The sequence below is a fragment of the Cyprinodon tularosa genome, unplaced genomic scaffold (genome assembly GCF_016077235.1).
Source record: "Cyprinodon tularosa strain WSP-4 unplaced genomic scaffold, ASM1607723v1 ctg52, whole genome shotgun sequence".
Lineage (NCBI taxonomy): Eukaryota > Metazoa > Chordata > Actinopteri > Cyprinodontiformes > Cyprinodontidae > Cyprinodon > Cyprinodon tularosa.
Window position 1 is genome coordinate 2,380,161 of NW_024039252.1, and position 17,515 is coordinate 2,397,675.

Sequence of the window (17,515 nt, forward strand, 5' to 3'; positions counted from 1 at the left end):
GAAAGTAGAAGAAGTAAAGAAGATTACTTTTAAAGAGCATTTCCACCTCCAACTAGTTAAGTGAACATGATGAAGGAAAACTATTCAGGTTTCCACTTTTTGGAACTGGATTATCTACCTCAGGCAACAGGTTTCATGTACTTTGTGTTATAAACAACCATAATAACCTAATAACTGTTTGATCTCGGCCAGGGGCGTAGCCAGAAAATCTTCAAAAGGGTGGCCAGGCAGTAACCAACATACACTGAATCGTGGCCGAAAGTGGATAGGAGCCAGAACCTCAAGGTAACGCTACACTGTTCGAGGAAAATTAAGGAGCACAACATCCATATTTTCTAAATAAAGACAAAATGCCCTTTTCTACAGCCTTTGCTAAAAAAATAGAGGCATATATTTCAACATCTTCCTAGATAAAAGGTATAGTGGATACAATTCTTTCTGGTTTGAGTTCTGGGGCGAACATCTTTTCTTTTTTTATTAGTTACTTTTATCAATAATCATTAATTTTTTATTAAAATAGTTATCCATGATTTCACTGAATACTCCTATATGACCCCTTTATAACACAAAATCTAGTTCTGAAAAGAGCATGAATTCGCTGCTTATCATCTTTAATGTTAGTATATGGATGTGCATAATTAACCACAATGTTTTTGTTGTCAAGTAAATGTTAATATATGAAAGATTGAAATGTTTTGAATATTCCGCTTGAGAGTATTACTGCTGCCACTGTCTGTATTACAGGGAAAAAATGGTAGGGGTGGCCACAGCCAATGATTGGCTAAGGGTGGCCATGGTCACCCCTGGCCCCCTCTCTAGCTCCGCCCCTGATTTCGGCTTTGGAGAAAGGCACTGGACTGCCAAGTTGTCTAAGGTTATTTTTTCATCCTCTCATCACTGAGCACTGATGCCTGTCTCATTTGTCATCACTCTGTTGTATGAAACCTTCTTTTCAAATGAAAGTAAATGTACCATTATTATTGGAAGTCAATGGCCCAGAGTACAGAGGATGAGAGCAGAGACAAATAAATCGAGTTGCTTGAGGTTCAGCATGAAGTTATACAGTCAGTGATGATTTGGGGAGCCATGTCATTAAATGTGTGCATAAGTATGAAACAGAAAAAAGAGGCCATCCATGGGTTTTATTTTCGTAATGAAAAATCTAAAAAGGGTTGCATGTATGGATTCAGCTTGCTATTTTTTTAAGTTCAAGCTAAGTTAGATTGAAGGAGAGCTTTTCTAAATGTCTTCGCATTTCTTGCCACACAAAGTCCTTTGTCTATGCATTTTCTGGCAGGATAACCCTGGATTTTGCTTTATCCATCTTTCCATCAGCTCTGACAAGTTTCTCCATGCCTGTATGCCCACAGCATGATGCTGTTACCAGTAGCTTCTTTTTCCACGTGATTACTGTGTACTTTGAATTGCTTTTGGCGAACTACAAATGTTGCTTTAGATTTGTTTTATGTTATTTGCAACACAGGCTTTCCTCTTACCATTATACCATATAGGCTAAAGGTTTACAATACAGTACTGATGTTGCTGTTCTCCTAATACATTCTCCAAACCTGAGCCATGAATGTCATCAGCACAGCAGGAAATACTGGGCCTTTTAAATGCTTCTCTAAGTAGAACTCTCCCAGGTAGTCATGGCTTGGTAAGAAATCCTCTTTAAGGAGAAGCGACAGCTGCAAGTTAGTAACTTTAAAAAATCTGGTGAGTTTCCCTGGCACAAAAAACCCAAAAAACTTTGTACCAATAAAAGGAACTTGACTGCATTGTTTTAAAACTGGTATCAAATTGTACTTTACGCAACTGAATCTGTTTATATGAATAGATTTATCTAACTTTTTTGTGCAAGCTCCTTAAGCGATATTTGTTGCTAATGCCCTTTATGCAAGAAAGAAACAGAATCCAAAACCTCTTAGGCCTTCACAAAGCAGGTATCTTTATAATGAGATTACACTAAACTTAACATTTATATTCTATTTACATTGCTTTTAGATTTATATTTTTTATGGAATGCTGGAAATAAATAGATAAATAAATAAATAAAAACAATAATTTGCATCAACTGACAGTCTGATTCCTACCTTATATCCTTCTGGATTTCAAAGAGGCGAATACCACATGTTTATATTATTTTCCATTTTAATATGTGGATGCATTAAAAAATCTTTTCTTTTGTTTAAACATGTTTATTTTTGTTTTTTTCCAATTTTGGTCTCTTTTTCTCGATCTGTGTATGAAAACACACATTTCCAGATGCCAGGGTTATCACCTCATCAGCTGTGAGGTATTTGACTAAACAAAACGTATTTCTAAAATAAAGCAAAACATTGTCTTAATTATGCTGCTGTTATTATGTCATTGTGAAACACTCAAAAAATTAATTTTTTTTGTATTTAGCTTTTTGGGCAAATTATTATTAAATTCATGTATATTTTAACAACTTAACTATGTAAGTTAGTAAGTAAGTAAGTCAGTGAAATTTTAGTGCAATTGCATCTTTTGCAGACATAAACTTGGCAAAGTGCTTCACAAAGAAAACACTGTTTAAAATAGCAAGGACTTCAAATAAAGGCTTGTCTGAATAAGAATTTCTGTCACATTACATTGAAGAATCTGTAGTCTGTGCAGCATGAGTTTAAGGGGAGCACTCTAAGCCTTGAGCTCCTGCCTGAAACGCTCAGTCTCAAAAGGTTTTTAAAGGGGTTTATGGTACCAGCCAGAGCATTTGACTCGAAGATCTCAGAGTCTTATACAGAGTTATAGGTTTGCATAAACTATAGAATGCATTTATTGGCCTGCACATGAAGTACCCTAAAAGTAAAGAACAAAATTGCATATTTAATTCTTAACTGCATGGGAGCCAACACAGGGAGGCCAGAGTTTTGTATGCTCTTCTTTCTGTCTTTGTCAACTGTCTCTCTGTTGCATTTTGCCTAGACTGCAGGTGAGCCAAAATGCTTTGTTTAGATAAGTAAAAAGAAACTGATACAATATATACAATAAAATAAAAAATTGAATAAAACGGCCCAAAACTGAACCTTGAGGCACCCCATAACCCAGCTGTGGTGTGCAATCCAAGTAAATGAAAGCATTAGAACACTAGTCAAATAAATGTTAAAGCAGTACAAAATAATCCCTAACAGAGATTCAATTTATGGTGATTTATTTACTTATGCCAAGATCAGGAAGCCTAGTAAACTAACCCCGTCCGCCAGCAGCCAAAATCATTTTTGCCTGCAAGTTTGGTCTAGCCTCCATCAATGCACCCGGCCCTAGAACTGGCGGGCCAATCACAACGCAGAGATGTGTTTTAAATTTCTGGATGCAAAGCGGGTGGGGTTTTGAGGGCGTGACAACAAAGTTGCACGACGCTGGAGAAAGGACAACAAGGAAGATGGCAACATCTATTGAACAGTAACACACACCGATGGCTCTGATGGCGATTCTTGACTCAGCTTTGGAATCAGTTTTGGAAGGATTAGACTGGGGGTTTTTCATTGAAATGTGAGCAGGAAGAGGCTGTACCCTCATTCATTTTTAAGAAGGACATATTCCCCGTTTTACCGACAGGCTGTTTGTTTACACTCCCCCACCAGCTTTCTGTCGCGCTTACTACGTCACAGTCAGTTGCGCTTGTTGGTCTGAGCGCTGGCCAATAGGCACAGACATGGTTTGTAAAACAACGGGTTGTTCTCATCAACAATCTTCCGATGTCTCATTCATCAGACCATGTACTGAGGTGATATATATATATATATATATATATATATATATATATATATATATAGCTCTGCTATGGACCCCATGCAGTTTGCTTATCGACCTGGCATTGGTGTGGAGGACGCCATCATCTCCATCCTGCATCGCTCTCTGTCCCACGCTGTGAGGATTCTCTTCTTTGACTTCTCCAGCGCCTTCAACACCACCCAGCCGAGACTCCTGAGAGACAAGCTGGAGACTGCAGGAGTGGACTGTGACCTGGCCGACTGGATCCTGGACTATCTCACAAACCAGCCCCAGTTTGTGAGGACGAGAGACTGTGTGTCTGACATCAGGACCTGTAGTGTGGGGGCCCCCCAGGGAACGGTCTTAGCGCCCTTCCTTTTCACCCTCTACACTGCAGATTTCAGACACAACACGGACAGCTGTGTCCTGCAGAAGTTCTCTGACGACTCCGCCCTCATTGGCCTCATCACAGATCACGACGTGGAGTACAGAGGACTCATTCAGGACTTTGTGGACTGGTGTCAGCTGAACCACCTCCTCATAAACGCGGGAAAGACCAAGGAGATGGTGGTGGACTTCTGACGCCGTCCCACCGTCCCTCCCCCAGTGAACATCCAGGGAAAGGATATTGAGAGGGTGGACACTTACAAGTACCTGGGTGTTCATCTCAATGACAAACTGGACTGGACTCACAACACGGAGGCTCTGTACAGGAAGGGCCAGAGCCGGCTCTACCTCTTGAGGAAGTGAGAGGGCCACTCCTGAAGACCTTCTACGACACTGTGGTGGCATCAGCCATCCTGTACAGTGTGGCCTGCTAGGGCAACAGCATCACGGAGAGGGACAGAAAAAGACTAGACAAGATCATCAAGAGGTCCAGCTATGTCCTGGGCTGTCCTCTGGACTCTGTACAGCAGGTGGGGGACAGGAGGGCCCTGTCCAAACTCATGTCTATGCTGGACCATGAGGACCACCCCCTGAAGGACACTCTCTCTGCTCTGGAGAGCAGCTTCAGTGAAAGACTGATACACCCTCGCTGTATAAAGGAGAGATTCCGCAGATCCTTTCTTCCTGCTGCTGTCAGACTGTACAACCAACAATGCTAGCTCCGTATCAACCATATGTCCACCGTCACTTTACCTGTTATTATTGCATATCTGTTGTATACTTCACTCATATCTATTTAACTCTGCAATAATTTAATACAATCAATCATTTGCACAGAACTTTGCTGTTGTATATTTTTTATATATTTTTAAATATTTTTTATACTTTGTATTCTTCTTTTTTCCTACTGTACTGTTCACTGTGATGCAACGCTGCAATTTCCCCACTGTGGGACTAATAAAGGATTATCTTATCTTATCTTATCTTATATATATATATATATATATATATATATATATATATATATATATATATATATATATATATATATATATATATATATATATATATATATATATATATAAAAAAAAAACTGTTTTCTCACCCCTCGTGGGGTGGTATGTGTCATCCTCAAGCTCGGGTCCTCTACCAGAGGCCTGGGAGTTTGAGGGTTCTGCGCAGTATCTTAGCTGTTCCTAGGACTGCGCTCTTCTGGACAGAGACCTCTGATGTTTTACCTGGAATCTGCTGTAGCCACTCTCCCAGTTTGGGGGTCACAGCCCCCAGTGCTCCAATTACCACTGGCACCACTGCTGCTCTCACTTTCCACATCTTTTCTAGCTCCTCCTTCAGTCCTTGGTATTTCTCAAGCTTCTCGTGTTCTTTCTTCTTGATGTTGCTGTCGCTTGGGATTGCCACATCTATCACTACTGCCTTCTTGTGCTGTTTGTCGATCAACACGATGTCTGGTTGGTTAGCCATCACCTGTTTGTCAGTCTGGATCTTGAAGTCCCATAGGATCTTAGCTCGGTCATTCTCAACTACCTTAGGAGGTGTCTTCCATTTTGACCTTGGGACTTCCAGCCCATACTCATGGCAGATGTTCCTGTACACTATGACAGCTACCTGGTTGTGGCGTTCCATGTATGCACTTCCTGCCTGCATTTTACACCCTGCTGTTATGTGCTGTATTGTTTCAGAGGCATCTTTGCACAGTCTGCATCGGGGGTCCTGCCTGGTGTGGTAGACCCTGGCCTCTATTGATCTTGTACTGAGTGCCTGTTCTTGTGCTGCCATGATTAGTGCCTCTGTGCTGTCCTTCAGTCCAGCCTTTTCCAGCCACTGGTAGGATTTTTTGATATCAGCCACTTCTTCTATTTGTCTGTGGTATACGCCGTGCAGCGGCTTGTCCCTCCATGATGGTTCTCCTTCCTCTTTCTTGTCCTCACTTTCGGTTTTCTCCTGCCTGAGGTGATATATAAATATATATATATATATATACATACACTATATTGCCAAAAGTATTTGCTCACCCATCCAAATTATTGGAATCAGGTGTTCCAATCACTTCCATGGCCACAGGTGTATAAATTCAAGCACCTAGGCATGCAGACTGTTTTTACAAACATTTGTGAAAGAATGGGTCGCTCTCAGGAGCTCAGTGAATTCCAGCGTGGAACTGTGATAGGATGCCACCTGTGCAACAAATCCAGTCGTGAAATTTCCTCGCTCCTAAATATTCCACAGTCAACTGTCAGCTGTATTATAAGAAAATGGAAGTGTTTGGGAACGACAGCAACTCAGCCACGAAGTGGTAGGCCACGTAAACTGACGGAGCGGGGTCAGCGGATGCTGACGCGCATAGTGCGAAGAGGTCGCCAACTTTCTGCAGAGTCAATCACTACAGACCTCCAAACTTCATGTGGCCTTCAGATTAGCTCAAGAACAGTGCGCAGAGAGCTTCATGGAATGGGTTTCCATGGTTGAGCAGCTGCATCCAAGCCATACATCACCAAGTGCAATGCAAAGCGTCGGATGCGGTGGTGTAAAGCACGCCGCCACTGGACTCTAGAGCAGTGGAGACGCGTTCTCTGGAGTGACGAATCGCGCTTCTCCATCTGGCAATCTGATGGACGGGTCTGGGTTTGGCGGTTGCCAGGAGAACGGTACTTGTCTGACTGCATTGTGCCAAGTGTAAAGTTTGGTGGAGGGGGGATTATGGTGTGGGGTTGTTTTTCAGGAGCTGGGCTTGGCCCCTTAGTTCCAGTGAAAGGAACTCTGAATGCTTCAGCATACCAAGACATTTTGGACAATTCCATGCTCCCAACTTTGTGGGAACAGTTTGGAGCTGGCCCCTTCCTCTTCCAACATGACTGTGCACCAGTGCACAAAGCAAGGTCCATAAAGACATGGATGACAGAGTCTGGTGTGGATGAACTTGACTGGCCTGCACAGAGTCCTGACCTCAACCCGATAGAACACCTTTGGGATGAATTAGAGCGGAGACTGAGAGCCAGGCCTTCTCGTCCAACATCAGTGTGCGACCTCACAAATGCGCTTCTGGAAGAATGGTCAAAAATTCCCATAAACACACTCCTAAACCTTGTGGACAGCCTTCCCAGAAGAGTTGAAGCTGTTCTAGCTGCAAAGGGTGGACCGACGTCATATTGAACCCTATGGATTAGGAACGGGATGTCACTTAAGCTCATATGTGAGTCAAGGCAGGTGAGCAAATACTTTTGGCAATATAGTGTATATATCCTGTCAAGCCCAGCAATGGCTGGTAAAGTTGAATAAGGTGCCTACTGTGACCATCCTAGAAACTAATGAGCTGATATATAGTGCACCAAGGCAAAGTCAAGGCAACATGGTCAGAAGTAAGCCAATTCTCAGAATATATATATATATATATATATATATATATATATATATATATATATATATATATATATATATATATATATGGAAGCAGAATAGCTTCTAATGAAAGATGAAGTTTGCATATCAAGCCCAATAACAAGCCTAAATGCTTATCGTATAAGAAATTGACATGACCTCTAGCAGTAATACTTGATTTCCTCTTACTAATACACATTTAAAAATAAAAACACTTTTGAAAAAATATCCTCAAAGTTAAGGGTAACGGTTTGTTACCTTGCAAGCAAGAATGTAGGATTTGTATAAAATTGTTCTTTGCATTCAAAAGGGGTTGAGAATCTGCACCATTTGGGATACTGGTCTCTAAGTTCTCTGAAATATTCGTCTTAGTATGGAGACACTTCGGGTTTATACTTCCACACTGTCAAAAAGAAAAGGACGGATCTTTTCCTGACATTTGAAGTTTTCCCATCAGGTTCATTTTGGAGCAACTAAGGCCTTGGTAAAAAAAAAAAAAAAAAAAACATCCACAAGCGTTAGTTCAGCTCAACACGAGGGGCCCGGAGGCTATAACACTGGGGAGCATGACCCGGATTGCATGCTATGAATCATTCTACTGCTTCTGAAAAACAAGCCTTTTGTCTAACATAGCCATGGCTTTCTAAGAGCTTATGGCATATTTGCCCAGTATTAGTAACTCCCTTTCTCCCTACAATCAGAGCTCAGTCCTAGTGAGTGAAGGGATATATAAGCTGCTGGGACTGTGACTTACAAATGTGTAAAGCTAGAAAACATTGTTCCACATTGGTTAGTTTATTATAATTTGTTTTTGGTTATATTACTTAATTATGTTTAACTAATATAAGATTTGTGCAAGCCTCATTTTTACACAAGCCTTATTTTTAGGAATAAAAATTGGTATTTTGCACAAAAAAGGGCTTTGTGAAATAATTCTTCCCATTCCTCAAACGTCATGCATAGAATTGCTCATTTCATTCTGTTTTTTCACAAAAAGCCTAATAATTTATTCTTACTAATAAGAAATGGAAAATAACGTAGCTTCACCTTTAGTGAGCATGCATATTCCCTGTCCTCCCTTGTCCTTGACTTCTGCAGTTTTACAATATACATGAGGACAGAACATAATAAATATGCCTTTGGGGTGGAAAGAGCCTCCCCTTGAACTATTGACTTATTTGTACCCTTTCACTCTGGAAAACATAAGAGAAAACGTCTCTGGCTTTTGTCAATGCACCAGACATGGCTGTGATTTAGGAGCAGGCCTCATTTTAGGCAGCACAACAGACCCTATTCATCGCATGAAGCTGACTCTTAATTCATTGGCAATGCTCGCCAAATTCTATTTCTCACTTTGACGCAAGGAGATGCTTACGATTAATGCAGTTGCCAGCTCCTTGGGTACCAGTGACTTCTCTCTAAAGTAATACAAATTATGTGAAGTTTGCCTCACACTAAAAACGTGATCATAGTGCCATAAGATGTTGCTTTATATGACGACTTGAGTTTTTGTTTTTAGCATTACCAAAAAACTGGGGTTGATATACATGAAATTCCACATAAAGAATGAAGAATGCTGTAGGAATCAATAATACGATATTCTAAAGCAGACTCTAGTTTATTATTAATATAATATCCTTTCTTTGCTGATAAGACTTAAAATATAGTGGTCAGGATCGGTGATTGCTTTAATGTACAGCCCAGAGGAGGCCTGCCCCATTGCAAACTTTTGTCTTACATTCGGGCTTGTCTATGTGGTCACCTATGGAATGTCACCCGTGGTAGTTCTTAGTCAAGAGGTTTAAAAACTTTTTACATATCAAGGCCATAAGTGTATTTCCAGAAAAAAAGCATCACCATTCTGGAGGCAGGATTATATGATACAGACAAAGTCTAGCCCCAGGCATTATTTTGGTGCCAAAGGATGCCAGGAATAGAACAAATAGATGAGTGGGTATTCACTTTGATCTACATAATATGATCTACATAATGTGTTCAACATCCCTACCCTTAAGACATGGCGTTGTGGCGTTGGCGTTATAATGCTTTGTTTATTTTTGGTGATAAGGTAGCTTGTCAGAGTTACAGGTGGGCTCAACGCAGCTAAAGGTACTATAGGGTTCCATTTGTGTGAAAGGCATATACTATATATATATATATATATATATATATATATATATATATGTGTGTGTGTGTGTGTGTCAATGTATATCCAACATATGTCCAACATATACACCAACATATACAACATATACACCCTACATATACACTTAACATAGACATAAGCACACAATTTCTACAACTTACATAGATACATAGACATTTTACAATTGACATAAATGTAGACACATGTACATATGTTATTGGTACAAATTCAATATCATAAAATACAGGGAATTAGTTGTAGGGAAAAAAGAGGACTTGTAATGGGGATAGGGATTCACCTTTCTATCATAAACTAAATCCAAACCTAAAACTAATAGAGAATGTTTAAGAAGATAAAAAAAAAATGCTCTTCTCAGACATTTTTCATCTACTTTGACAGGGCGTGAGTCATTCCACCCAGGAAAGAAAATCATTTTGCATCCTTAGTTTAAGTGCAAATCTTAAAAGAAGTGCAGATTTAATTGCAGCAAAGGGTGTTGAACAGTTGCCTAACTGTTCAAACATAAAGCTTTGACTTGAATAACACTAAAATCCAAGTAATATTTTCCTTTTATTTCACAATTAAAAATGCTTTTGTAGGCCTTTCCTATAATAAACTGTCAAATGTTGCTGAAGCAATGAATAATTTTACAAGACAACACATTTTTAAGGGTTGGTTCTTCTATCACTTAAAGGGTTGAACTCCATAGTATGTATCACATGGTATAAAGGACCATTAAGAACAGTGACATTAAACATGATTTTATGATCACATTAAAGCTTCACAGACAGATGAGCTGGTCCAAACAGGAACTTCACAGCTCTGTTGGCATTATGAGCCTAATTATCACCAGCATGTGGGATGGGAGGTCCCCTCCTCACTGTCAGACCCAGGCAGCTGCCATCTAGTGATAAGATGGCTTTTTGATTGGTTTCCAGTTTTTGTCAAAACCTTGCTACCCTTGGCTGCTGATAAATAAGTAATGCAAACTGAAATAATGTTCTCAGAATATATATATAGAATATATATATATAGCTTTAATTTTTTAATTTTAATATTTTAATTAATAAAAAAAAAAAAAGAATAAGAGTACTGTAAAAAAAAAACAAAGAAAAAAAAAAGGAATGAAAGATCTTTGAAGTAAGTGAGCAAATGTCTAGGGTTCCCTTCTTATTAAAACATAGAAAAAAAGAAACGTTTCATCAACTGTTCCAAATTCAAACAAAAATGAAAGACAATAAAAGATGGTTCCATAGAGGGGCTTGATGCACGTGGTAGACTGCTGATTATATGGACAGGGTGTTGGAGCTTAGATCATTCCTTCAGGCTTTTATTTCTCGGCCATCCAATCATTTCTGAAAGTACTCTTGAGGCATGTTACACATATTGATATCCTGTCATCCTAGCTTCTGGGAACTTAGGATAAAGTTGTTATCTATCCTTGGATATTTCCTCTGACTTATAATGATAATATACACGGTTCTGACTTTACTAAAATATTAAAGTAATTTATGGGATCTTATCTTTTAGTATGAATTTTTTTATTGTTGGGCAGAATTTTACTAATATATTTTACTAAGGCACGGATATCAATAAAAAGACAGTATTCAGGGTCCTAAGAGTTTAGGAGTTTTTGGATCAAATAATTACTCATTACAGTACTGCAAATCTCATTAAAAAGTTAATGAAATAAATTATTCACTGAAAACCTCCCGTGGGAATTTATCCCTGCTTGCAAAAACGTCTGCTGCGTTTATTTTTAGAATCCAATGGATGGACCAGGGAAAAGTCTTACAGACAGGTGATTTAACATTCATGGACAAAAATATGATACAATCCCCATCATTATAATTTTATCAGCTTTTGTTCGAAAGATTGTTTTACCGGAAGAGTTCAACATAAAAAAAGAAAAACAAAACAGGAGTGATTTCATTTTTGTTTTCATCTCTCAATATCTCTGTTATTGTTATATCAATTACATGAGCAGAATTTGCTTTTAAAATGATGCCGCTTAAAATTCGTATTTTATAAACTTTGGTTACCTTTAATGAAACACTGCATCTCTGACAAGGACTTTGCTTTCATGTGATTTTTTTTTTTTTTTGTGGGGTTGAAGGGCTGAGTGGGTAGTAAGTAGCTCAGTAGAAGGAACAATAGTTTTTAAGTAAGTAGATCTGAAGGCCAGTGAAGATATTAATAACTCAAAGGGATTCTTGCTTAGATCCAAGGAACAAGTGAGAAGAGTACCAAAATATGGAAACTGAACAAACTCTGATTAGAGTAGGAACAGGGGAAAACTGTTAAAAATGAAAGCCTGATAACCACAGTGAGTGAGCTGTGGCACCTGCCTAAGCTACTTCCAATTATTCCTGACTTGCTGCAACTAAGGGGTCACTCCTGCCAGTCATGCCCTGCATGGAATAAGGTAAAAGTGACACTACAAACAAACTCAAATTTGCACACAACTCTGCATGTGACAGTTGCTGCAAGGAACATTGCATGAATGTCAAGGAGAGGGGCTTGATATGTCTGAAGAACTTTTTAAGGTGTCCAAGGATATCCAGCAAATGTCTGAGGTGTCTCCTAAATAGTGCTTAATGGCAGGATCGAGATGTCACCTGTGCAGAGCCTGCTTATGCATGCAATAGGCGGAGGAAATGTTTCTGCATCCAAGGTGGAGGCTTTTGGATGGTGGATTTCTGGCAATAGGGGCAACACATACGTAAATTCTCTCCAAGAAAAATAACAAAGACTAACTAAAAGAAGTACCTGAATTGAATAGCAGAGAGATAACTAAAAGCCCCTTTCAGTTAAGTTCTTTTCAGACTGTTGGTACTTCAGGAATAAGCTTGCCTTGATAAAAGAAAGGAATGCTGCAATCGTGGTTTTCGAATAATGTCTAATACTTCAAAATAAACAGCTCTTTTAAAATAGCAATAGGTCATTCTCTTTTCTCTAAGTAGGCACACAATTTTACACAGCAGTGCTGCAGAGACATAACTCATCTCCTTCCGTTATTTGCCTTAATTTAAGCAAAAAATGATGGCGGAGAATCATATCAATTCTTCACCGGTGGAAGTCCGCATGGCAAGATCATTATTAAGAGGCTTTAAATTACTGAAGAATACATTTATTATAATGGCATGCAGAACACTTAAAGGACTGCCACTACAATATTAATAGAAAAAGATACCTACACAAATACATAGATTAAAAAAACTGTCTAAAGTTTGGTACAAATACATATTGATAGATGGTGTGGAAAAATCTTGATATCTGAATAGGATAACACTGCTAAGTGCACATGGATTAAAGTTCAGTATTAAGTTTAGTTTGTTAACCTTAGATTATTGAATTTGTTGAAAAGTTGTTTGCAGCTCTTTTTGTTTTGAATTTGATAAAACAGCAACTACCAGAGGGTTATACTTTAGTATGACAACTCTATTTCATAATTTTATTGACTCTGCAGATAATTTGACCAACAACTACATGTGAGAAGGGAAGAAGAGGGCATGTGTACATTTATTCAGTGGACATGTTACATTTTGGAAGCCGTCGTATGCCTATATCAGGATGCTGTCCATATGGGCCCTGAAAACAGAGATTAGCAACATTTTACAATGAGCGTCTGCGTAAAGTGCAATCCCTGCTCAGCTTTTGTGATACCTATGGTGTTTGTATAGCAGGAGAGCCTGTCAGTGATGGATACACAGAGGAATATGAATGACTGTAACCTTTCCCCACACTGACCCTGGAGGAGAAATGGTTGGTGATCTGTACTGTGTTTCCTGAAGTCTTTAATATGTTCAGTGTCAGGTTGTTTTTTTCTTTTTGAAAAATCAATGAGATAAAGAAACTTTACTTCCTGCCTGAAGGTGGACTCACGGACAGTACCGGAATAATGGAGCTGGGATGTGTTCCACCAATGTGGTATTGTCTTTACAATGAAGGGGTCAGTTGATGGGAAAATGCTATTGATGGAAAAAAACAGCCTTATTTGGAGGTATTTTGTCTCCAAAGAAACCTTAAAATAAGTTTTTTGCTAATACGGCTTGATGAAAGCTGAGGACAACAAAACTAAGATGCTTCCCCACCGATACCAGACCTTATTTAATGCTAAATCTTTAACAATTTATAAAATTAAAGATGTTTACTGATATAGCACTAATTTTCAACACATGTCCTCTTAAGGCACTTTACACAGTCATTTCAATCAAATCATACATTCTTTGGCAATGAGCTCCAGGTGTATGAGGTTGCTAAGTCTCTTTGCCATCACCCCAAATTTAAATTCTATCCACAGATTCTCCCCCAGATTTAAGTAATGACAAGAAATTTTCTATGTCTAGAAGTAATACATTTTAGTGACTCTAGAATTTTAATATTGCTTCAAGATGTAGAGAATTTATTGTTTTAATCAAAGGACTGACTTAAAACCAAAATGGGGTATGATTCAAATTTGCATTTCATTTAAATCCAACAGTATGGATAGCTAGTGGGATTGTTTCTACCATTCAATTTCTTACAGTATGTTATTCTTGTTTTTTATATGAATAGTTGTTGACTTTTACACTACATGTTGATTACTGTTTATTTTGTCATCATTATGTTATCATTCATTTATTAAAGCAAAAAAAAAAAAAAAAAAAAAACCCCACCCTTTTATTTTCCCCACAGTTGCAAAGATGAGATTAGGTGTCTCATCTTTTACTTGGCATAAGTTATTGCAAAAGTCATGACAACCTACATCCCTGGTCTTGCAACAGTATTACATACTGAGACCGTTCTCAAAACCTTTTGCAGGGGAATGGGTTAGCTAACAATTTTGCCCCAGGTCCTTGCCATTCATAAAGTATGGTATCAAAACATCCTCCTGCAGCAACTTACCTAAATAAATAAATAAACAAACAACTGATCATAAAAAAACAAACAAAAAAAATAAAACGCTGTGTATCTTTTCCAGTAACGTTGAGCTTGGTGTCAAAAGGCACTTGTGATTTTTAAGTAGCCAATAATTAAAAATGGGATTTTAAATCAGTGTCCAATGTCAATTTCTTAATTGGATATAGAACATTTTGATGTTATTTATGCAATAATTGCTTTTTAAAATTAAAAACAGCATAAAGGTTTCCGGTTTTCTTTTTAATTGCTTGGATAAAGTTCATTTGTAATTTGATGTGTGACATTATGGTTTTAACTTGTACTCTGCCAGCTATAACACCAGTTTATTCCTCTTTTCCCCACAAGAGAGCAGCAGACCTCTGTGGGATATCTCACAGTCATAACCCAGGCAAATTCTATGGTGCACTTAAGTTTTCCCTCAGCCATCCTCTCAAGAAGTTGATTTAATTTCTTGATTTAAGTTCACTGTGGTCGCTTCACTGAAGTCAGCTCACTGGGTCTGTTTATATTGGATTTGGCTGATGTAAGTCCCGCTGGTTGTCTGCTGTATAAATTTAGAAGGTTGAGTTTCTCTTCAAAGTAATTGCACTTTTTGTAACAAACAGGGGGACAGCGTGTCTAGTTAGAGTGGTGGCATGTCTGGTGGTTAAAAACAGCACTGTGGATTGACAACTACCCAAAAGGTCTTTTTTTCTCTCCTTTTCCCCTTCTGAAAGCATATGTTATTTCATTTTGTTTTGCATGTAAAACTCATGAGCCTGTAATGAAATATTTGCTGCTTATTGAATGGGATTGTCATCTGTTTTCATTCTTTTATGCATATGTGCCCATTTTCTTTTTTTCTCCCATCAAAGAACAGGTCATGTTCATCCTCATCTCGACTGACCAGCTGCCCTCCATATTAGCTTTCTTATGTTTATTGCAAACAGGCTCAGATCTGCTTCAAAGGGAATGATTCATGCCCTTAACTAAGTGAATCAAAGTCCTCATCCATCTTGTTTTCTGATTTGCTCCATTTGGAGTTGGATGATCTCCATTACTTCAGTATTAATAATTTCTCCAGTTTTAATCACAGCAATGAAAATTATGACATGTTTAGCTGCTATAGCAACAGACAAGTGTTCACATGATAAAATAAATGGGAACTGTGATAGATTCAAAAGATTTTGCTAGCATTTATTTGTCCCAGGAACTGAAACACTGGTCGGAGTGGCTGTATTCCAGACACGCCCTGCTTCACATTCACACAGGAGCTGCCTTGTACAACCACAGATTTCCTCTGCTGGCTACCTACCAGCTCTACTCTAGTGGTTAGGGCTTGAGTGGCTTCCTCCACAGCACATCAGCTGAATTTATAGGGAGCAGGGTGTGTTATATATTTGCAGCTCTCTTGCCTCTGGTTGTCACACACTCCCTAAATTTCCCTCTACTTTCTGCTGGCATTCAAATGAACATTACCGCAAACGACAAGCTTGCTGCAATCATTTTGGGATTACCAAGATCTGGAGAGTACAATTATTGGACTCATTTTCCTCGAAACTTGTCTTTATATGAACAGGTGGCATGAATTATTACCTTGGCAACAGCTGTGAAGAGATTTATTTATTTTTTGTTAATCAAGAACTAAATAAATCTGTATAAAAAAGATGGAATAAAAGAGAGGAGATTAGTTTGTGTTGTTAAACATGTTAATTTCTGATGTTTTTTTTTAGAGGAAAAAAAAGACAGTTAAGGTTGGTTATCTCCTTCTTATCAGTAACCAGCTCCTATTAGGAGGTTGCATGTGGTTCCGGGACATTACCCATTTCCTCTCCTGTATATCAAAGCCTCCAGCCCCCTCCTTCCATCCCCCCTTCTAATTCACTCCAGATGAGCATGATGGGACATTTGATTTAGTGTGCAAAGACACATGTATACAGCTGTGTCAGCTTGCCTCAAACAGCTGGCGCAGATCTCCAACACAACTTTTAATCATGCATTTGTTTATGTAATCAAGCTTCTTTTTTTTGTAAATACAACACTCTCTTCTTCAATGTCATCAGCTGCAGTCTGATCAGATATCTCAGTGTGATGTAGGTCCTGTCTTTGTTATGGTTCATATTGCCTGCAAATGCTCATGGTTTAATGACATGCAGGTGATACAAATCATGCGCACACTGCTGAAGGCCTTCCAAGTCTGTTTCAACATACATGACAGCCCTCCTGTTGAAAATATTTCAGCTGAATATGTGTTTTGGAACTCGTACGAGAAGCTCAAATGACCTGTTGCAAAGAACCATGGTCTGATTTAGTAAGTACTTGATGTTTTTGTTAGTCTTATATAAAGATGTAAAGAAAAATCTCAGAAAATAAATACCAGAATTTGGAACAATGTTTTTTCCCCCCCCACAATTTCCACTTTATTTATTTTCTATTCTGCAAGTATTGAGGTGTGTTTTGGTTATCTTTGCAGCTTTCTACCCATTTTCTTGTGCAAGCACTACTAAGCATGAAGAGATATTGCATATTTACAGCAAGTCTGCCCGGAAATGTTGATCTTACAACCATAAGGGCTTGTCACAGTTCAGTAGCTGTTCACTGTTACAGGTCCTCGCTGTGTATTCACTTGGGATGAGTTCTTGTTTCTTTCACTTTTGTGGTCTCAGTGGTATGGTGTAAGACGACTGCCTGTAATTTAATTTCACAGGTTAATGTATTCTCAGAAACAGAATATCGTCTCAAAGTGATCAGGCTGTTGCTCATGCAGGTTATTTGGGACAGATGTACAATATCCTTTGAAGTTTTGAGTGTGAGGGCTCTAAAATTCCTTCCTTAGAAAACAGTACATAAGAGCTTCTTAGGAGGGAAATTAGATGCTAAGGGAAATGATGATGCATTTCTCTGGCTAAAAAGTTCATACATCCATGAAGCAGGGCAAGCATAAAAAGCAGGAGTGTATAAGATCAA